This window comes from Bidens hawaiensis, unplaced genomic scaffold, assembly GCF_021521415.1.
Source record: "Bidens hawaiensis isolate Kalapana, Puna unplaced genomic scaffold, B.hawaiensis_p1.1 tig00025187_1, whole genome shotgun sequence".
Taxonomy (NCBI): Eukaryota; Viridiplantae; Streptophyta; class Magnoliopsida; order Asterales; family Asteraceae; genus Bidens; species Bidens hawaiensis.
The window spans coordinates 146425-168873 of NW_027494009.1; the positions used below are offsets into that span (position 1 = coordinate 146425).

At 39.8% G+C, this 22449-nt stretch overlaps 1 pseudogene; it reads left to right on the forward strand.

The window, feature by feature from the left end:
- The first annotated feature begins 7488 nt into the window (after window positions 1-7488).
- LOC143571064 (3-ketoacyl-CoA synthase 9 pseudogene) lies at window positions 7489-9175 on the forward strand (annotated as a pseudogene).
- The last annotated feature ends 13274 nt before the right edge of the window (window positions 9176-22449 follow it).

A 22449-nucleotide genomic window follows, 5' to 3' on the forward strand; every position in this document is an offset into this window, starting at 1 on the left:
CTCAACATGTGCTTAAAGATTTTACAAACCAAGTCATATTTTTTTTTTGTTATAACATGTTCATATTTGTATAAACTTTTTTTCTAGTTCGTCAGAGTTTAATAAAATAAATATTTAGTTAAAGGTTATTGTTTAAACCTGTACTTTCGATTTAAAAATAAAGTATTTGTTTTAAAAATGTTGTTTTAGTAAAAAACCTTATTACATAAATATACAAGGTTTTGTATATAAATAAAAACAAAGTATGAACTCTAAAAAAACAAAAAAATCTTAAGAGAATACAGTATACATGTAAAATCTTATTTATTTTAAGTTTATATTAGTATTATTATTTTATAATAAAAATAAAATAGAGATATTTACATGTGTCAATCTTAGTTTTATCCAATTACCAACAAGAGTATGAGTGAGAAACAAAAACAATTATCAAAAACACCATTTTAATAAATATTTCTCAATAAACATTATATTGGTAAATAGTTTTTCCACCAACATCTATTTAGAAAAAAACTCCGATTTGAAAGAGCTAGTCAACATAAACACGAATGGTTGAGTAGTTGTAATTCAATGCTCACGCGGTTCTCTACCCATCGAAGGTGCAATGAAACTATGACACGTGGCAAAAAGCAAGCTGGCAACAGCTGTTGAAAGGACGCGTACCATTAATTTCGCGGCCACGCGCCCGAAAAATCGCGCCCACGCGCCTGAAAAAGCGTCTGGAATGACCATGTACTGTCACGTCACCATAACTTCCTGCACGTCCTGACACAGTCAGAAGAAACCGTCGCACGACGTTTCAGAGGTTTGGACTGTTCTTATCCTTTCACCAACTCTTCGAATTTCAAAAATTCAAAAAGATTCAAAAGTAAGCGGGAAAATACCCCTTACCTTGGCAACCAAGTAACCATAAGACGGGTGCGGGTACAGTGTTAAGGCAAAACCCTTCACATACTTAGCACATGCAGGGAATTGAAGCCAAGAATACCTCGGCAACCAAGTAACTATAAGACGGGTGCGGGTACAGTGTTAAGGCAAAACCCTTCACATACCTAGCACCCGCAGGGAATTGACGCCAGGAATACCTTGGCAACCAAGTAACTATAAGACAGGTGCGGGTACAGTGTTAAGGCAAAACCCTTCACATACCTAGCACCCGCAGGGAATTGACGCCAGGAATACCTTGGCAACCAAGTAACCATAAGACGGGTGCGGGTACAGTGTTAAGGCAAAACCCTTCACATACCTAGCACCCGCAGGGAATTGACGCCAGGAATACCTTGGAAGTAAAGTAACCGTAAGACGAGCGCGGGTACAGTGTCAAGGCAAAACCCTTCACATACCTAGCGCTCCGCAGGGAATTGAAACCAAGAAGGATCTTCTGGGCAATGCTTGCGGAAACGGAAATAACATCCCCGCATAGCGGGAATGTCGGGAACTACATTGTTTGAAGCTTCAAGATGGAATTGGTGGTTTTAACATAATTGATCACTATGTTCAAAACTACCAAAACCTCATGGAGAATCCACACAAGTGGGACTCAACACTCCTGACTTGCGAGGAGGTTACAGACCTACCCGCATCATACCCAAAGATCAAGCAGGAAAGTCGGGAATTTCTGCAAGTGACATAAGGACTTCCGCGGGAAGAATCCCCATGGAAAACCTTAAAACTAAAACCCCTTTTCAAAAACCCTTTGCTTAAGTCTAAAAGTTCACCTCACTTTATTAAACATTCATGAGAAGAACATTGGACTGGGGGGACTTGAAGAGGTAGGTCCCAGCAGAGCCCAGTTGGACCCGCAAGACTCACCTTGAAAAGAGACGTCTGCGCAGAAACCAACTGGATACGCAGGACCCACCATGCTCAGAGACGTGACGTCCTTACGCGCAGTACGCAAGCTGTTCCCGCAGGAAATGCCTCCCAATGGTGAAGTACTCTGCCTGTTCCCGCAGCTGCGGATACAAGCCATCAGGGAAGGCCACCCGCGCAGCAAGGCTACACGCACAAGGCACTTAGCTCTCAATCATTCAGTTGTCACCTGAAGGAATGAGCAAAGCCGGGGAACAATCCCGCACAAAGGCGGGAGGGGGAATACTTCCGCCCAACTAAGCCAGTCCGTACGATACGGGAAGATCTTCTGTACTGTACCTGACGAGGTATGGGCAAAAGATCTGACCAAAGATACGACAGCTCATTGACAGCAGTATGGCGAGCAGCATGCTCTTGTACTGTATGTCACTATTAGCCGTTGCCTACTCACCAACTCCTGTCATACCACGTGCATAGCCGGCAGTTGGTGGAAAAGGAATAGTACACAGCAGGCCTGGTCAATGTCAGCCGCTGCCTACCCACCAACTACCAGCAGGGCACGTGCGTAGGCCACATTTGGTAGAACAGGAATACTATTCAGCCGGCCACACCTCCTTGGAAACCTACCTTCGGCTATAAATACCCCAAATGGTATGATCATCTCATCTTATCACATTATCATCATATACTATCTCGTATTACATATTATACATGATATCTGCTCTAGCAATCTCTTAATATACATTTATATTTAAAGAGCAATCTACTCTGATTCTCACGCCGGAGGGTGGTCACAAGGAGGAACCCCCCCCCCCCTTTTCAGTGACAAGCTCACGGTGTCTGTTTTGCAGGATATCAGAAGAACCATCTTTTCTGGGTCTAACCCATCGTGGGAAACATCTATCTAACCCCCAGGTTATCCGTAATCTGCCCGGGGTCCGGTTAGTGTTCTTCAGATTGTTAACGTACAATACGAATGAGAAACTAAATAAAAGTTGAGTAATTACATTTATAAGTTGTGTAATTAGTTTGTTATTGTGCGTAATTGTGACGTGAAAGGCCATTGTACGTTTAGCACACTAAGACTATTAGGTATGGATACCATTTTGCTTCCCATTTTGTAGTGCCACGTCAGCGCCATATCATACCACACTTCACTCCACTATATTTCAGAATACTATAGAAATGGTTACCAATTCACCACTTCCATCATTTTTCAAATAAAATAATAATATGTATACTACAATAATTAAATATAACTAGAATTAATTTAACATAAAAAAAAACTAAAACTTATATAAAATAAAGTTACATTCATCCATGTTCCGGTGTTGAATTTTCGCCCTCGTTGGTTACAGTAGCGGCTGAAGCAGATATGATCGTGTGAATAAAAAGCGGAACGACCGAACTCGACTCGTCATCAGATGAAAAATTCGTCTTTGTGTAGAAAGATTTGTAAGTTTTTTATATGAAATAAGGGAGGAAAGAAGGGGTTCATTTATATGGTTTGATAACTTTTTTAATTATATCTTATTTGAAAAAAAAAACGATTATGAAATAAAAAAGATTTATTTTTCTTCTTGGAAGAAGTCAGATATGGCGGTGGTGAATGAATAAATAAATAATATTTCTTTTAAAATTCTCATATTTCATCGGCATTTTAGCATCCAAAACTCCAACGCCAAAGGTGCCGATTTGAAGGGTGTGGTGTTCACCGCCGGCACCATCTGCTATGTCAACATTTTCATTGGTATATTGACATCCATACCTCATAGCCTAAGACTGCTTAGGATTAAAAGCAACTAGTTATCAAATAAAAAGGAAAGCGTCAAATCAAAACACATACATTATGCAATAACGTCAATTCTAAAGGACAATGAAAATACATTAGTTATTGGCAATTTCATGTTGTTATGGTTTTGAAAGCAATTTGTGTGTATTTAATGAAATACTTTTTTTCAAAGGTGTTAAATTTAATTAAATGAATGATTTTAAATAGCAAAATCAGTGATCACCTCTTAGTTTTAAGGATTGGTTCTCGCATAAGTGTCAAAGATCGACACACAAAGATTGACAAGCTAGCACATCAACATGCCACTTTGAATAGGACCAGCTTAGGATGACTGAATCAGCTTACCTACCATTGTCTATCATGACATCAGGTAGGGGTGTTCACGGTCTAGTTTTTACGGATTTTAAGTCAAACCATAACCAAACCGTTAGTAACAGTTTTTGGTTATCAAAAACCAAAACCGAACCGTTAAGATTCGAAACCAAACCAAACCAAACCGTTACTAGCGGTTTGGTTCCGGTTTGGTTTCACGGCCTTTCTAATCTCTCATTTGCTTGTGAATAAGACTTAAAAAGGTTGACGTGTTTAGTCAAAACTAGCAGTAATTATAACCAAAAGACATTATCTGATTTGAATATGTTCTTTTGAAACATGAAAAGCATTATAAGTTATAACTAATTATGCTAAAAAGGCTTTTGTTGTATCAAAAATTTTTTTAATATGGACTTCGAATGACTCATAGTCACGTAATATTTACTCATCGGTTTAAACGAGTAGCCTCCTTAGCACTTCAATTAAACCCATTTGCATTTAGTTAATCAAATATGAATATATGATCATCCTAGTTCACTGTATGAACATAAACATAGATAGTTATATATTACGGCCTGGTCCGGTTTTTATGGCCCGTTTGCGATATAAACCGCAAACCAAACCGTACACCTTAAAACTTTTGAAACCGACCGACCAAAAGTTAACAAAAAAAACCAACCATGAAACCAAACCGATGACCGGTTTGGGCGGTTTCACGGTTTCAAACCAAATAGTGAACACCCCTAACATCAGGGATTGCAATTGTTAAGAGTTTGGATAAAGTATTGGTAATCCAAGTCACATGCCCGATTATAAATTTGTGTTACGTACGTAGCTCAATACCCGTTGAGTAATACCTACCTGTTAGTTTGTTAAAATAAAATAACCTTAGAGATTTCTACATTGACACTGATATCAGATATATATGCCCGTTACATGTCACCCAAGGATATCAGATATATATATATACCCATTACATGTCAACAACAACGACAAAAGTTCCATGAAAATATATCATCGGTGAGGTATTGCCCACAAAGGTCCGAAGGCTTTTTTCATCAGTGAGATTCAAGTAATCTACATTGACAAGCGTCAGGAAAGCTTGGCAAAAATCTTATCTTTATAATTATGACGCCGCATACCCGTCAAATAACAATTCCCACCGAACGCCGCATACCCGTCAAATAACAATTCCCACCGAACGCCAAAAAGCTTAGACTTGGGAATCTTATTTGAATATTTACTTTTAATATTAGCGTAGAATTACCGAAAGCATGTCCGTTGGAAAACAATCACACATACAACGGATAGCAAGCCTTGAGGACTTATCGTGTGGTGTTGGTGGTCCTCCGGTAACCCGTCAATGATTTTTTTTCCCCATTCAGACTACGTGTCCTTAATCCATCGGCAATCACCAACGTATATTAATCTTAATTACCCTTTTTTTAATCAATCAGAAAATTACCAATGACTTTTATTGTTAGTAATGATGGATCATTAATAGTAAATTTTTTAGTAGTGTAAAATATATAGTTTTCACGAACAAAAGATCATGATGCTATACAGCCTATACATATACACTAACAAAGATAAGTATCATAGATCATGATAGGTAGTTATCAAGAGAAATCTAGATGATGATCTAGAAATAGAAAATACCATAAGACTCTTTTGAGTGTGGATGAGATTGAGTGATGTATATTCTTCCCACCGGTGGGGAGAGGGGGGTTATTTCAAATCAACAAAATAAGGACTCTTTAAATATATGATTTGGACACGTTCTGGTACGGTTGGTTGCGTACCAAAGGTATGATGTCATTTGTTCACTAGTGAGGCTTGTTCTTATCTAAACAACACAAGTTGATAATTTTTAAAACAAATTGTTTTGACCCGAACCCGTTTTACTCAAAACTCGTATTGACCCAAACTCATATTGACCTGAACCTGTTCTAACACCTATAACCGAATCAATTTGAACCATCCTAATTTTTCAACCATATTTGTGCACAACAACACGCCCTGCTTGCGGTGCGCGCATGTAATGTATATATGTGTGAACCCTCGGGTGGGCAAAAGTAAAATTGCACTAATTTTGACGTTATTTTACTAATCTCGTGAAAATAACGTTAAAAGTGGCGGAAGGTTAATCAGGCATCATGTGGTGGCGTTGATAGCCGAAAGACAAGGGCACATGCACCGATCAGCCGGTGTCCCGATGATTGAGTGTTATGTGCCTTATGTCCAAGGCTTGATGCAAAACTACTATCGAGCCGGGGGTCTCACCGGAAGCAGCCTCTCTATCCCTATGGGATAGAGGTAAGGCTGTCTACATCTTACCCTCCTCAGACCCTACCATAGCATTGCTATTGGTGGGATATACTGAGTACGATGATGATGATGATGATGATTTGTGCACAACAACAAAGTACATTTTCTAAATTTGCACCTTTACTTTCCAAATTTGTTGATTAGCATAAGAATTGTTATAATGACTAAAAATATATCTTCCAAGTTTTTGTTTGTTCTCCTCTTTCAAGTCGACGTTTCATGTAACGCTCTAAGTTTTTGAAATAGTTTTTGGAGATAAATTATTTTTATTATTAAATGATAAATTTTGATTTTTAATACTAAAAGAGTATCAAAACTTTGTTAAAAGTCATAAAATGTGTCTAGAATGAATCGTGAAGGGCCCTAAGGTTTGAATTGATTAGGGTTATGTAGGGTGAGTAGTGAAGATTCATGAGCATCAACTTAGACTGATTAAAAGGTTAGTCTGTAATTCTTAAACATGAGTCAAGTCTTGGTAAATCTAAAACATCCAACCCTTAAATCGCTTCTAGGTCTTCATGGAACAAGAAATACAATCTGGTTCAGTTTCCTTAAAATTTTACCTGGCGATGCAGGCCAAAACAAAAGAGAACCAACTAATTATATGGAGTCCTGGACGATTCCACCCATGTACTAAGTGGGGCAGTGGGCCACGGTTAGATAGTTTGTTATATTTGATTTTGTTTTTTTAACATCGTATGGAACTATTCCAAATAGTTATTCCATTTAATTTTGACGCTTTAAGTTTGGTTCACTCAAAAATATCATTAACAAGAAAACTTAATAATGTAGAAAAACCTTACTGAGTTACATTTCAAATATGAAACTATAAAAATTCTAAACTTTAATCATCACTTATTTAATTGGACCAAAAGGTGAATGCCATTTGATTATATTGGAATAGCCCTCGCTAGTTAGCCGTAGTTTTTATTTTCAAGGAATCTAAAAAGCTTTGGTAGGTGAGTTGAAAGTAAGTTTCAAATAATTTATTACTCACAAATGATTTACCTTATTTGATAGTATTTATTTATTTAATGCATTTAACCTTGTATGATGATACAAGTAACAATTAAAATATTTTCACTAATTATTGAAGAAAGCATTTAATTTTGTGACACGTGGCCCTTGGCAGTTGATGGTTGTATAGACTTTTATCACAAAGTTGCATCTACCCGGTCTACCATTTCTTAACTCTATATATACCCTCTCAAGTCTCACCTCTCATCCACCATCCACAATATATTTTTATTGCTCTTCTAGTCAAAAAATAATCTCATCCTAGCTTCAACCACCAATGTCCACCTCCTCCCACCATAACTCCGCCTCTCCTAGTGGCGTTGCCACCGTCGAAATCCAGCCACGACCGCGCCCGCTCCCTAATTTCCTGAATAGCGTTAAATTAAAATACGTAAAACTAGGGTATCATTACCTCATGTCACACCTTCTCACCCTCATTTTCCTACCAATAGTGGCCGTCACCGCTGACCACCTATCCCAGCTAAACTTTGATGATACCATAGAACTCTATAACCTCCTCCAACACAACCTCCTAACCGTCATCGCGCTATCTGGCGCCGCCTTGTTAGGGTCCATGACTTACCTCATGACCCGACCCTGGCACGTTTACCTAGTTGACTATTCGTGCTACCGCCCACCAGACCACCTACAAGTCAAATTCGACGTGTTTATGGAACGCTCGAGACTACACGGCGGTTTCAACGAGTCGGCACTCGAGTTTCAACGGAAGATTCTGGAAAGGGCCGGTCTCGGAGAGGAGACTTACCTCCCCGAGGCGCTACACAACATCCCGCCCTCTCCATCGATGGAGGCCGCGAGAAAAGAAGCCGAGGACGTTATGTTCGGAGCTCTTGACAATCTTTTCAAGTCCACCAACGTTAATCCGAAAGATATCGGAATATTGGTAGTAAACTGTAGCCTTTTTAATCCAACACCTTCCTTATCCGCCATGATAGTCAACAAATACAAACTCCGCGGAAATATTAAATCGTTTAACCTTGGCGGCATGGGCTGCAGCGCGGGCGTGATCGCGGTCGACCTAGCAAAAGATATGCTTCAAGTCCACCGTAAAACGTACGCGGTCGTCGTGAGCATGGAAAACATAACTCAAAACTGGTACTTCGGGAACAAGAAGTCAATGCTGATCCCGAACTGTTTATTCCGAGTAGGCGGAGCCGCAGTATTATTATCCAACAAATCCTCTGATAGACGCCGTGCGAAATACAAGCTCCTTCACACCGTCCGCACCCACTGCGGATCAAACGACACCGCTTTCTACTGCGTGTACCAGGAGCAAGACGACTCGGGAAAAGTCGGAGTTTCACTTTCGAAAGACCTAATGGCGATCGCTGGCAACGCATTAAAATCAAACATCACGACTTTAGGCCCGCTCGTGCTTCCGATCAGCGAGCAGGTCTTGTTCTTCGCAAGCTTAATCGCTAGACGAATAATGGACTCCAAGATGAAACCCTACATACCGGATTTCAAGCTAGCATTCGATCATTTTTGTATTCATGCTGGCGGTCGGGCGGTGATCGACGAGCTGGAGAAGAACTTGCAGCTGTCGGAGAAGCACGTGGAGCCGTCGAGGATGACGTTGTACAGGTTCGGGAACACGTCATCTAGCTCGATATGGTATGAGCTGGCGTACACGGAGGCGAAAGGGCGGATGAAGAAAGGAAACCGCGTGTGGCAGATTGCTTTCGGTAGCGGCTTTAAATGTAACAGCGCCGTTTGGGAAGCCGTTAGAGAGGTGAAGCCGTCGGATAGTAACCCATGGATGGATTGCATTCATAAATTCCCTGTCAAAATAAGTGTGTAATTTATAGCTTTACACCCTGGTTTATTATGTTTTTGTTTTTATTTTTTTTATGTATGTATGAATGGCTAAAACAAATGTTGTGATTTTACTGAAAATCTGTCTCTTCCCATCAAATTGGTTCAATGTACATTTAATGTGTTAAGACAATTTCATTAATTTGTAGGCTTCCACACCACAAATATGAAAATATAATTGGTTAGCAGCTAGCAATTAATTTATATGATTTCATATATATATAATGATATTATCATTGCTAAGCTAGCTATCACCCTCTTTTAAGTCTACAAGGTCATTTACTGAATAATTTCTCTTACCCTACCAAAACATAATCAATAGTTCGTGAGTTGGAGCAAGTCTTTTTTTATAGTGTTAGTTAAAACATGTAGTGTTGACTTTAGATGTTATAACTAGAGGAGGAAACCTAGATACACCTAATTTGATATACAAGCTCTTCTACTAGAAGACCTTTCTTATAAATCTTTTTGTGATTCGTCAACGGCAATCCCGTAAAACAGACACTGTCAGCCACACCACAAGGTAGGGGATCTGTGAACACCATTTGACGTGAGAGTTAGTATTTGGGCTTTAAATAAACAAGTACGAGAGCATAAATGTTAATTGGAATGAGAGCATCCCTAAGTTCGTCGTCTATGTTGCTATTTGTTGCGGAGAAATTAAGGTTGATGACACCGCCTATGCCATCAGTCTTCACAGGTAATTGGCCTAACGATATGTCATAGTGACATCTTCACACATCTTGACATGTTGGTGTGACACGCATGACAAAGAATGTAACTAGAAGTGTTCTGGCATATTGACCTTCACCCAACGGAAGTCTATTTGGCTGATCGGGTTGCCGGTATCCCCTACAAAGCCACACACATGTGTCCTTGTTAGCTTTAGTTATTGTTGATCCTATTGAGCCATTATTCTACAACATTTCTCATAAATGATGTCTTCTGAACTTCCCGTGTCATCAAGGATTCAACGTGTTCACTATTCACCGAACATATCCGTGATTACTAATGGGTAGTTTAACTTTCATCACGCCAAGGTGGAATAGCAAAAGGTAACTTCATCCAAGGTTCAACATGCTCTACTCCTTTTCCCTCCCTTCCATTCTTCCTTTACCGATCATATTGAGTTCAAGAATTCTTTTTTTGTCCCATCTTGTCTTTTTCTACGTCGATCGATATGTGCCCACTCCTACGTCTTTGACCAAGTGAACTAGTTTGCATGTTTTTAAATAGTGAATAAAATCATATCTTGAACTATCAGCAATTCAGCATTGACTTGTGTTATTTGTTACTGTAATCTTGCGTAAGTGCGGGGACCTAGTTGTCGCACTTACAAACCTAGGGGGGTTATTGAGTTAGTTTTCATCATATTCTTGTCTAACAAGTAATTGTATGGTTATAAATAGGGGTTATTTGTAATCAAGTAATCACAACAACTTATTAATCAATACAATAAAGGTTTAGACTTGAATCTTATTGCCTTCATTATTCCTGTGACCCTTGTGATACTTGCAGAACTTACTTTTGTCCCTCGTAACTCCTCGTTGGGGGGGGGGGGGGGGGGGAGGGCAGACATCAATAAAAAGTAGAAAATTTAAAATAGAACAATTAAAAACAATAACCAAACTTTTTATTTACCAAAATGAGTTTTTTATTAGAATGTCTTCAAAATGTGTGTCTATGCAAAATTTTCGAAAAAAAACTAGACAAAAGTGAAATTTTACTTATGAAAATGGGTTTTTTATGAGTTAATCACTTATAGTTTCAAAAACAAAAAAAAAACATTTCACACATCTTGAGAACACACATTAATAGTTTAGATGGGCGGGTAGTCCCAATATGCATCAGTAAGAGCATAGGCGAATATAGCCCTCCCGTGTGAAACAAATACCTCTAACCTGAAGGAACCTCGTTTGAATTAGGAGTGACAATCTTGATCCATGGGTCGAATGAGTTGTATTAAAATGTATAAGATGTGTTAGAATGAGTCAAACTAAAAAAAGAAAATGATTGAAACGGGTCAAAACGGGTTGACATTTCTCGGTTTTCTTAATGGAATGAGAAAAACGGAGGAAACTTTTTTGCTATTTTTATTTTTTAAGTTTTTGATTTATATTTCGAGTTATAATTTTTTAATTATTTTTTTTGAATTTGATGAGGTGTTTTGAAATGGGTTTTAAAATCTCAACCCATTTTGACCAATTTCAAAACCACTCACCAAAATATTTAAAAAAAATAATTAAAAAATTATATTTCGAAATATAAATCAAAAATTTAAAAAGTAAAAATACTAAAAAGTTTCCTCCGTTTTTCTCGTTCCATAACCCCCCCCCCCCCCCCCCCCGAAAAATGTCAACCCGTTTTGACCCGTTTCAGTCATTTTTTTTTTAGTTTGATCCATTTTGACCCATCTTATACATTTTGATACAACCCATTCAACCAATGAGTCAAGATTTTCAACCCTAGTTTGAATGTATGGAGCCCCATTAATGGAAATGATAAGATCAAAGAGTATAATAAAATCTCATTAAGTCGAGAAGAGATTATAAGCGACATATAAACAAAGGGTCTAGTTACAAAGGCAGTGTAGTGGGGTAACAAAAACTCAAGTTAGATGGGGGATCCAGAAGGCGAAGTCAAACTATTTCACCAAAACAGATACGGACATCACTTTTGAGGAGAATACCTGCATTCAAGGCAAGCATACCACCTCAAAGGAAGCTAGACAACAAACCAAGCCACCATTACCTTTCGACCCTCTAGTTTATAAATACGTTACAAAAACTCCAAAGGTATTCATTCCCACATTTCTCTAATTACTTCTACTCTTACTTAATCAATCAATCAATCAATCATATCCAGTGAAGTCTCACCAACAGCAAAGCTATAGGTAGGGTCTAGGGAGAGTGAGATGTAGGCACATCGTACCTCTATCCAAAGGGATAAAGAGGTGGCTTCTAGAGAGACTCTCAGCTCTAAAGTACATATGTATGAAGCAATATAAAGGAAATCAAAGTTCAACAGTAATAATAATAATAATAATAATAATAATAATAATAATAATAATAATATATGGAAAGAATATACTAATATTATATATATAGGAAGAATAATACTAATAATAATACTAATACTAATACTATATATGTGACCAAAAAAAGGTAAATAGAAGCCTTAAGGAATTCATTTCTCCCTAAAAATCATTAACTTTAATTCTACTTCTTCATGAATTCCTATCCTCAACCATGTCATCGGAATGGTTTAAGTCTATCAAATCATGCTTAATCCTCTCATCCCACGTCAATTTAGGTCGTCCTCTACCTCTCCTCCCTTCTACAGTAATGTTTTCTACAGATCTAACAGGATTCGTCGGCTGTCTTCTCTTCACATGTCCAAACCATCTCAATCTATAACATTGCAGGTCAACCACAACCCTACTCTTACTTACTCTCCCGCAAATAACTTATCACCAAAGAATCCCCACTGATTCTCACATCTAAGGCTAACTGTAGGAGGCGCCTTCTTACAAGGAGATTAACGGTCTTTCTTTCTTAATAGATCATAAATACATACTATTCGAATGAAGGCCATGCTTTGTAACCTGATCAATCTCCCGTTTAACTTGTAGCAACAAGTGACGTCTATCGTGTGCCCAATTTCACTTTTTAATTGTGATCCACTTTCTAAAATTTTCTATTTTGCACTCAAGTAACAACGACTATATTTGTAACATCCTAACCGACAACAGAATATGTCGGGGCGATACGATTGCTCGTAGCTCATGACATTATATTAAGTGACAATATTATTTACTTAAATTAAAAGATAACACTCATCACATAACACATAAATTAAAACTAATCATCCAAAACAACAATATTCATGTCTAAAGTTTTATTAAATAATTCCTACGGTCCATCTATGCGATCTTGTTGTCTTGAGCAATCCTAACATGTAGCATGTACAAAATACTTCCAACACAAGGTTACTGAGCAATCATAGGTTTCTGTTACAATATAATAATGAATAAAGCTAATGAGAATCAATAACACATGGCTAAAATCCAACAATATGAAAAGCAATGAATCATATGAAAACTCTTGTTCAACTCAAAATATAACCGAATTACTTGAGAGCGTAGGTTCATCTCAAGGACCATCCCACTATAGTGTTGCGTTTGTGTTTGCATTTGTGTACCATCTCCAACAACAAATATATAAACACGTAGTCAAATAGCACATGGATCATATACAACATGATGAAAATCTAACACATGAGGTTATTATCTTTTTACCAAAACCACTATTTAGGACTAAGCATGCTAGGGACTGGTAAATCAATCCCTAATAACCATTAGGTACTGATTAGGTAGTATAAGAGACTAATTTTTCAGTCCAGGATAACATTCTTTTTTGTAGTGTGACTCACCAATGAAACCTAATCACAATTCTAACTTAAAAAAATTCGAGGATAAGATACAAAAAACATGAATTATTAGGAGTTTGGTTCTTAAATCGGGTTTTAAAGAACTGAGTTAAACGAAAAAATTAAGTTTTAACGAGGCGAGCTCGGTTTTATTTATAAGGTTTCGTCAAAATATTTATTAGTCATGTTTTAAACATTTCATTTAATTTGTTTTACAAAAAAATGTATTTCATATAATTAAAGTTAGTTAATCGAGTGGGTCAATTTCATCGGAATCGAACCCGGAACTAGGTCGGATTCTCTTCCAACATACCATATAAATAAAAAGGAGCTTTATTAGGTTTAGTTTATGATTTAGAACATATAGATGAATAACTAATGAATAAAACCCGATTTAAAGAATATAAAGACTAGAACACGAGTTAGAACAAATTGAACCTTAAAGCACCTACAATCAATTGGTTTGATTGACGCGTTTTGATTCAAAAATGTAAAGGAATAGAAAACAATAACATAGTTACCAGGAAATCAGTTAGAGATTGATGAACAATGAAAAGTTTCACTTTTGAAAGTCAAAGTATGCAAATCACCACCTTAGAGCTTGAATTCGTGAAAGAGATAGGGTATTGAGTATTGTGAACAAGAGAGCAGAGGTCTAGGTCGTTGATATTTATAACAATTGAGGTATAACAACATAACTTGTTAATTAGGTAAAAAACCCTAAACTTAAAGAGAAAGTTTAGTAAATTGAAAAATCATAACGTTTTTTGAGGAATAAGATGAGGGAATATCGTAGAATATGCCATTGGGACATTCTAGAGTCGACAAACGAGTTATAATCAAGATTTGGCAAATAAATTTGGCTTGGAACACAGTTTTTGCGTTTAGACACCTGCATTGCATATCGCGACGGGCAAAAGGCTTGGTCCTCGCATAGCATGACCAAATAACAACATAGTTGCTCTTGGTGTCGGCCGCGGATCACGATGGAATTAAGGTGAGTCTGTCGCATTGCGTGACCCAATTGAATTGGGTGGAAACCCTAACATTTTCACGTATCGGGAAGGACTAGGGACTAGTCCGTCGAGTAGCGTGAACAACCGCAAAAATTAAAATTTGACAACTTTAACCCCTGGACTTTCATTAAAAGAAAATGATGAATCTAACTTCGTGAAATTGCGTTTGTGATCAAGTTGCAACATTATAATAACCATAATTTAATGTGACAAATGAACTAAAACTATTCGACTTTTTATTAATCATAAGATCCAAATTGTAATACAGGTCGGGTATAGGAAAATGAAAAATAATGGATGTTACAATGCCCAATACGTACATCATGGAGCAGTATACATTCTTGGCATTCAATCTTCCGATTCACCCATAGAAGTCGCCGAAATGTTCGAGCTCACCTAGGAAGCTATCATGAAAAAAATTACTCGCATTCAAAAACTTATGAATAGGTACGTTTAGGAAGAGAGGAGTAGGGGTGAGCGTAGGTTGTAGTATCAAGACAATCTTGAGGTTTCCTCACTCTGAACACCAATAACCACACGAAGCCATTGCTTCCATAGTGGGAAATGCCCCCCCCCCCCCATTAAGCCCTATCGTGTTTTGAATGACACCATTATAGTGTCACTTATAGGGGCTCTCCACGCCCCTCCATATCACCCTTTGACCTCTAGCACAACGATAACGAATATTACATCCTATTACACTTAGCCCCTCTAATCTTCTAGTTAGATCAATATCTAGCACAAGTTAGTTTATTTTCCACATGAATTAACATTATGCAAGTAAACACCAAGTAGCACATAAACGTAACACATAATTATCAACTTCTTTATGATACTTATCGTTTGATCACCAACGGTTTGAGTCGACTCGTGTGTGTTTTGGTGAAATTCCAAAAGATTACTTATGTAGTGATTGTCATGCGTCTTCTAAACCCTAGTTTAAATGTAATCAGATATGCGTTACAGTTTGTGTGTTCTTAAGTTTGAATTAACGGAGTTCGGATTAACGGAGTTAATTTGAAATTGACGAGTGTCACATCATTCCCATGTTGAAAGAATTTTCGTCCCGAAAATTTGAGTCAAGTCTCGATGGGTGTCTGAAAAAGGCAAAAATTTTCAGTTTGTCATATCATCCCCTAGTAGAAAGAAATTTCGTACTGAAATTTAATTCATACCTCCGGTGATTTCTGACGGTTTGTCGACTTTCGCGGTTTTCGGTGTTTGGTCAACCCTTCAAAAAGGTGAGGATACTTTTGTATCATTTGATCCTCGCGTTCCCATGTGAACTCTGGTCCACGTCTCGAGTTCCAACGGACTTTGACGATGGGAATCTTGTTCTGCTTGAGTGTTTTGGTTTCCCAATCCAAAACTTCGACTGGTTCTTCGATGAAGCGTAGCTGTTCATCAACTTGCAACTCGCCCAAAGGAACTGCTTGTGTATCGTCAGAAAGGCATTTCTTCAAGTTGGATACATGGAAAACATTATGTACGCCACTGAGTTCTGTTGGTAAATCCAATCGGTATGCTACCGGACCAACGCGTTCAGTTATCCGGTATGGGCCAACGTATCGTGGGTTGAGTTTGTTTCGCTTTCCAAAGCGAAGTACACCTTTCCAATGTGAGACTTTGAGTAAAACTTGGTCATCCACATGGAATTCCAGAGGTTTTCGGCGCTTGTCGGCTTAACTCTTTTGACGATCTCTTGCTGCTGCCATGCGGTTTCGGATTTGGACAAACTTTTCAGAGGTTTCAAGTACTAGTTCTGGACCAGTGATTTGGCTATCACCCACTTCTGCCCCAGCAAAGAGGTGATCGACAATTCCGTCCGTACAACGCTTCAAACGGCGTTGCTTTAATGCTTGCGTGGTAGCTGTTATTATCCGAAAACTCTACCAAGGGCAAGTGAGGTTCCTAACTTTTTCCGAAATCCAACACGCATGCACGCAACATGTCTTCCAAAGTCTGAATGGTGCGTTCACTTTGCCCATCTGTTTGAGGATGGTATGTTGTGCTCATATCGAGGTGGGTGCCTAGTGCGCTCTGTAGTGACTTCCAGAAGTGCGAAGTGAAACGGGAATCTCGATCAGATATGATAGAGACATGCACTCCGTGTCTAGACACTACTTCTTTCATATAGTTGCGAGTCAGTCTTTCCATTTTGTCCGATTCCTTGATCGCTAAGAAATGCGCAGACTTCGTCAACCGGTCAACGATCACCCAGATGGTATCGCATCCTGTCGTTGTTTTGGGTAATCCCGTGATGAAATCCGTGGAAATGTGTTCCCATTTCCACGTTGGGAGTTCCGGTTGCTGTAGCAGACGAGATGGTTTTTGATATTCCACTTTGACTCTTGCACAAGTCAAGCATTTGCTCACGTAGGTGGCAATGTCGGCTTTCATGTTTGGCCACCAGTAAAGTGTCTTTAGGTTATGGTACATTTATCTTAGCCAGGGTGAATGAAATATCGGGACTTGTGTGCTTCGTCCATCACTAGAGTTCCCAACTCTCCGTATCGAGGGACCCAAATCCGGTTTTTGAAATATCGAACCCCGTCCGATTTGGTTTCAAGCTGCTTATCCATGCCCCGCATGAGTTCTGATGGGAGATTATCGTTTTTCAAGGCTTCGAGTTGAGTATCACGAATCTGATCAGGTAAGTTGGCGTGAATCGTGAGTTGTAATGCTTGCACTCGTCTAGGCTTATCGGTTTCCTTTCTGCTGAGAGCGTCAGCCACTACATTGGCGTTGTCCGGGTGGTACTTGATGGCACAGTCATAATCCTTAAGTAGCTCGACCCAACGACGTTTTCGCATGTTCAACTCCTTTTGATCGTAGATATGTTGGAGGCTCTTGTGGTCGGTGTAAATGGTAAACTTGGTACCGTATAAGTAATGCCTCTATATCTTATAAGAGCAAACACCACAGCTCTGAGTTCCAAGTCATGGGTCGTGTAGTTCTTCTCGTGGATCCGTAGTTGTCGAGAGGCATAGGCTATAACTTTCTCGAGTTGCATCAACACGCAACTGAGACCCTGTATCGATGCGTCACAATGCACCTCAAAATTTTCCGTTCCCTCGGGGAGGGCTAGGATAGGGGCGCTACAGAGTTTGGTTTTCAACAGTTGGAAGGCATATTCCTGCGCGTCACCCCAATTGTACTTAGTACCTTTGTGTGTCAATGCGGTGAGAGGTTGGGCAATCTTTGAAAATCCCTTGATGAAACGTCGGTAGTAGCCAGCCAGTCCTAGGAATTGTCGCACCTCAGTCGGAGTCTTAGGTGCTTCCCAGTTTTTGATAGCCTCTACCTTTCCTGGGTCGACATGGATACCATTCTCATTGATCACATGCCCTAAGAAGTGAACCTCGCGAAGCCAAAATTCACATTTCGAGAGTTTAGCGTACAGTTGTTCCTTCTTTAGCAATTCCAGGATTAACCTCAGGTGTTCTTCATGGCCGGTCTTGTTCTTGGAGTAGACGAGGATATCATCAATGAAAACAATCACAAACTTGTCGAGGTACGCCTTGCATACTCTGTTCATGAGATCCATAAATACGGCTGGTGCGTTGGTTAAGCCAAAAGGCATAACCGAAAACTCATAGTGACCATACCGAGTCCTGAATGCCGTCTTTGAAATGTCTTCTTCACGCACTCTTAATTGATGGTAACCAGATCTTAGATTGATCTTCGAGTAGTAACTCGATCCTTGAAGCTGGTCGAAAAGATCATCAATTCGGGGCAGGGGATAACGGTTCTTGATCGTCACCTTGTTCAGCTCCCGATAGTCAATGAACATGCGGAAAGTCACGTCCTTCTTTCGAACAAATAGGACAGGGCCCTCCCATGTGATGAGCTAGGTCGGATGAAACCTTTATCCAACAAGTCTTGTAGTTGAGTGGACAACTCCTGAAGCTCCGCCGGTGCGAGCCGATACGGGGCTCGTGCTATGGGTGCAGCACTGGGGGCTAAATCGATTTGGAACTCGACTTGTCGAATAGGTGGGAGTCCAGGCAAATCCTCCGGGAAGACTTCCGGAAAATCTCGCACAATCGTTATGTCTTCGACTCGCTTCTCCTCCGCGGGTTTCTCGACAATATGAGCTAAAATCGCCGGATGACCCTTTCGTAAATATTTCTGCGCCTTCATGAGGGTGATGACGCTTGTAGTCATGCCGCTCTTCTCGCCCTGTATCGAGATGATTTCGCCGGAAGAGGTAGTGATATGGACTATCTTGTCGTGACATATGATATCAGCTCTATTCTCGGATAGCCAGTCCATGCCGAAAACGACGTCGAAACTACCAAGCGTAAAGGGTATGAGGTCGATATCGAAGGTATGACCTGACAGTTTCAACTTACATCCCGCTAGTACATGAGTTGTTTCTATAGACTTACCATCAGCTAATTCAACAGGAAACTTAGCATCTAACGGGGTTGGAGTTAAGTTTAAGAATCTACTAAAGGCTTTCGATACAAAACTCTTATCAGCTCCAGTGTCAAACAAAACAGAAGCAAAACAGTCGTTCACAGGGAACTTACCGGTAACCACATTCGGATCGCTGCGGGCCTGGCCCGACCCAATGACGGAAGCTGTACCTTTACCACTGCTCCCGCCACTGTTATTGCCTCCATTGTTCTCATTCTGCTTCAGTTTGGGACAATCCTTCCTGTAGTGACCCTCTTGACCACACTCAAAGCACCATTTCGTCGCTGTAGGCTGTTTAGGAGCACCCTTAGCCGCTAGGTCTCCCCTACAGTCCTTGGCCTGATGACCCAATTTACCGCATTGCAAACACTTAATACGGTCGCATGGGCCAGCATGGTGATAGTTGCACTTCTTGCACTTCGAGTACTTTCCAGCATAGCCACTCGAACCCTGTCCGCCACTGATGGTGTTATTGTTGGAACCCTGATTATTGAAGTTCCAAGAGAGTTCGGGTTTACGGTGGTGTTGTTGCTGTGGGGGGTTCGATGATGAGGACCTGGTGTTGTCAAATTTCCTCTTTCCATTCCCAAAGTTGTTGTTGTTGTTGTCAGTGCTTGAGTTGTCGCGAGTTTTAGAGGTGAACCTCTCGGTGGTAACGCACCTTGTGCCACTGCTTGATCCGTCAGCTTGTGGGCTATTCGGATCGCTTGCTGAATAGTGGTTGGTTTAGAAGACGTCACCATACCCTGAATATGGGGTACCAAACTATCGATATACATCTCGATTCTCTTACTTGGCGGATCTACCATCCGCGGGCACATCACTGCTAGCTCGTGTGAACGGGTGGTGTAGGCTTCAATCTCAGAACCCACCATCTTCAGCGCCCAAAATTCCGACTCCAACTTCGCGATTTCCTCTCTAGGACAATACTCTTCCCGCATCATGTTCTTGAATTCCTCCCAGTTCATAGCATTTGCCAATTCCAACCCAAGAATTTGCACATTAGAGTTCCACCAGGTGAGGGCAGAATCTTGTAGTGTTCCAGCAGCAAACTTGATTCTGCTGGCTGGTGGACAGTTACACATCTCAAAAGCTGACTCTGCCTTCTCGGCCCAACGCAGGAAACTTATGGCTCCCTCAGTTCCGTCAAATGAATTAGGCTTGCAGTCTAGGTAGTCCTTGAAATTACAGACTCCGGCTAGACCTCCGGCTCTGCTGCGTTCAGAGCAATTTGCGCTTCCAGTGTCTCGCAACGAGCTAGAGCTACTGCTGCAAGGCTTCTTGCTATCCAAACTTCGTTATGCAAGTCTATCATCTCTGACTGCATCTTGATCACTAGCTTCATTAGCTGAACATGAGCATCTTGAACTTCTTTCATGGCTTCAGTCAGGAAGGAAATCCTCTTCCTAGCCTCTGCTCCATCCCCTATCTAACCAGTAACATCCGCTCTCGTCGAGCGCATATATCCCACTTCACGCTCTAAACAGGAGGCAATAGCTGCGAAAGCACACTCCATTGGTTCAGTTATGGGTGGTAGGGTTTGGAAGGATATGGGACAGCCCGAGAGAAGTAGTGGGGGAACTTTCTTTCGATAAACAAACCGCACGATCAAACTTGGGTACCAACTCTAGTTACCGTTTTCCTCTTACACCTCTCCAGATGGGCGGTGCCTCTTCGATGCTGGGGCTGCTAGTGCTGGGACTACTCTAGGTGGTGATGGGTTGGGAAGCTGCGGTTCCTTTCCTGGGGCGTGGGACACCGGGTCGGATGATGATGATGGCGTTGACACCGTTACAGGATAAGTCGTGTATGCGCGCGTGTGAGTGAATGAGGTAAAGAGAAAGAAAATGAAGGACTAAATATAATATATATTTATATATGCAGTGCGTATAATTATAATTAATGGGTCGTTGCGGTTATAGTTTAGTATGCATGCAATTCTAGTTCGCTATAACCAATTTCTCTGATACTAATCTGTCACACCCTCCCCACTAACGGAGTTTTACTGGCAGAGGGTGTGAACTAACAGGATCGGAATCATTAGTTATAATCAAACACCATGTTTAAAGTTTTCAAACCAACAAGACATTAAGTCTTAAATAAAATGCGGAAGCGTAAATTGTAAACCAAAAAGTTTGCGCCACACAGGACGACTTAAAAACCCAAGTTATCAAGATAATAATTAAAAGAAGTTTCTAAAGCAATGGTGTTTAGCAAATGCATATTCCTACACCGCACGCCCACCTCGGCTACCTGAGAATAACATACTAAAAGTGTCAACACAGGGTTGGTGAGTTCACAGGTTTATATAAATAAAGTGTTTGCGTTTGCGTTTACGTTTTGCGTTTTGCGTTACCAGATAGTGTTAAGTCAATTATATATCAATAGGTAGCTAACCTATCAAGCATGTATTACTAAGTGTTCGACACCGAAGCTGTCTGTTTATCAATTGCCTTGCCACCATGTCAACCACGACCATGGTAATGTTTTAGCCAAGATTACACCCACTCGACCTACAGTCGAGTTTAGAGTTGGGTGGGGTTTGTCAAACCCAGTAGTACTACTCAACAGTGACTCGCTATTATCCAAATATTAACCGGTTCGATGTTATGAAGGACTTTAGTCGGTTTGTTTGCCACTTAGCCTTACAAGTGATATATAAAAACTAAACAAAATCTAAAGCGTTGGAGTATGTTATCTCCCCCAAATAAAAGCATTTAAAAAGAGTAAAAAAGGGGACGTGAAATTCACTGTTTGCAAAGATAACCAAAAAAGATCCGAGAAAGGTGTGCGACACAGAAAAACCTCAATAGTGTTCTAAAAACAAAAACTAGATTTTCTAAGTATTTTAACTACGAGTGAGTCCATAGACTCGACACATACAACTTATGCATGAGATGCGTTTCGTGTTTCGTTTGTAAAATAAGTGCGACGACAAACACATTGGTGATAAGTTACACGTGTGAAAAAGTACTTAAGTGTCAAGTATTAACATTGTTCATTACTAGAAAATATCCCCCACAAGGGCAATTTAGTCAAAACATAGTAAACATAGATTAGTTATGCCCTTTTCATGATAATTCAAGTAATTCAGCAGCTAAATTGTCCAGGCAGATTTTCACTCAACAAGATTACTCTATTCAATTAATCATAACATGTCAAATAAATCACCAAAAATCATCACCGAAGCACACGTGAGTTAGGTTTCTAAAAATATTTTTATTATATTTTTATCATATATGGTTTTATCACAATGATCAAAACACACAGTAAACACACAGCAATCATTATCATGCGCAACAGAATGTTATTTGTTAATCCTGTTAAATGACAAATCCAATCAATGCAAGACCAATTGGGTTAGATTCCTAACTCAAAATATTAACTTCCAGAAGTAGAACCGACCCATTTGGTCTTGTCGTTTATGAGATATCTTAGTCGCAAAACAGCCTAACAGCAGGTCTCCCGAATCAGTCTTGCGCAACAGTT